This window comes from Puma concolor, chromosome D3 (assembly GCF_028749965.1).
Source record: "Puma concolor isolate L17-30 chromosome D3, mPumCon1.1.hap2, whole genome shotgun sequence".
In the NCBI taxonomy this organism is placed as follows: Eukaryota; Metazoa; Chordata; class Mammalia; order Carnivora; family Felidae; genus Puma; species Puma concolor.
The window spans coordinates 27,514,062-27,516,081 of record NC_141678.1 but is presented as its reverse complement, the minus strand read 5'-3'; positions in this window follow the sequence as shown (position 1 = coordinate 27,516,081).

Genomic DNA, 2,020 nt, shown 5'->3' with positions numbered 1-2,020 from the left:
CCGCCCGGTCCCCCCGCCGGCCGGGCCGGGGCGGGGCGGGGGCGGGGCGGGGCGGGGCCTCGCGGCGGGCGGGGCACTCACCTGGACTTCGGCCCGGGTGCGTGGGGTGGCGGGGGGGAGGGTAGGGGAGCGGGGGAAAGGGAAGGGAGCGTGGGCGGCTCAGGGTCCCGGGGCGCGCAGGTCGGGCCTCAGGAGGTATTCAGCCCGCCCGGAGCACCGGTGCCACGCGCGGCCCCAGACAAAGGCGGCGCATTTCTGAAGAGGCGGCGGCCCCTGCAGGCGGCCGCGGGGATGGCGGCGAGGGCCGGAGCGGGCCGGGGGCGCGGGCCGGAGGGCGTGGGCTCCAGGGCGTGTCGGCCCGGACTGGCCGGGGTGTGAGGGTCACCGAAGCGTCCAGCCACCGGTAAGGACTTTGTCCGGAGGCCTGGAATGGCCCCCTCGCTTTCTCTGGAGCCGCCAGGGCCGAACAACCCTTTACTGGAGTAGGATTGCTCCATTTTTTCAGTTAGAAAACTGAGGCTCAAAGCTCAAGAGACTTCTGAAGCCCCGACCCGTTTTTGCACCAACCCTCTCTGGACCAACCCAGGGAGGTGACGCAGTCACAGTCCTGCCCTGAACCACAGGTGCACCTCACCTGTTCCCTCCTTCGGAAAGGGGAAACCCAGGTGATTCCTTGCTGCCCACCTGCTGAGTATCCCCATGCTCCACAAAGCCAGCCTAGGCTTAAGGACCAAAGAAGCCATTGACCCTGTCCTTTTCCCCTGGGCACCTACACAGACCTCTCTCCGTCCCTCTCCTCAGGGAATCTACCAGGGAATCAGCTCCTGGGTGCATCCTGGCATCTTCAGCCAGCTGTCAGGCCAGCATCCATGCAGCTGCCCTGCACATGGAGGAGTGATGGGAGCTGAGTAGCCTTGCCTGAGCCTCTCTGAGCCTACCCTGTGGTTAAAAGGACCATGTGGATGAGAGACTGGCTGGCAAATTTGGTTCCGGTCTGCAGAACCCTGTGCCCAGGGCAGGCTCTGGACCCTTCCTTCCCTGTGACTACAGCATCTTGGCCAAGGGCTTGGTGGTCCCCCTGGGATTTCAGCCAGTGTCACCTGGTTATATGAGTCTGAGAGACCTGGTCACTGGAAAGCCCAGTGCACTCTGCCTCTCCATCAGACCAAGCCTCTTGACCATAGAGGTGACATTGGGAGAAATCAGTAGAGTACAGGGTTTTTGGCCTGCCAGCCTCACCAAAGGAAAGCAGGGAACTCTCTGAGCCCAGTGCTCCCATCTGAGCACAGAGTTGCAGGCAACCTCATGGGATGGAGACCACTGGTGGTGCCCATGCTGGGCTGGCCCTCTGACCTAGTGTAGAGGCCACACTGCCCAGATCCCTCAGGCGGCACTGTGGCTCTGAGCACACCTTTGCCTGCTCTGTCCCTTTTGTCCTCATCCTAGCCTTGGCTTACCAGGTCATGGTGGAGTACATTCAATTCCCAGACACAAGGGAGGTGAGGTGGAGCCCAGACCACTCTAGTGCCTGTGCACTCGCTCCTATCCCCAGCCATGCACCCATAGTCACCTCTCCAGTGGGTGCTGGTTGCTAGTGCCATGAGTGAATCCTTGGCACAGCCACACAGGAGGTGTGTCCCCCCATTGTACAGATGAGAAACCTGAGGCCAAACTCACAGAGACAGCAAGAGACTGAGGCTTATCCCCATGCTAGCACCCTTCCTCCAGGGTCCCTGCATACAGCAGCTCCCAAATCAGGAAAAGTTCTTTCTGCATGGCCTTAGACCAAATAATAAGTCATGTGACACTGGCCATCAGTCTGAGGTCTGAGCTGGTGTGGACCAGGATCTCATGCTCCTCGGTGGCTACAATGATCCAGGACGCCAGGCTGGCTCACCACTGCTGAACACTGTGACCCTATCTTCCTGTAGATTCAAAATACTGCCCTGTGGCAGTTGGGGATAGCCATTCTGGGGCCCAAGTGCACATAAGAGGGAATGGGGGACCAGTGTTGCAGTAT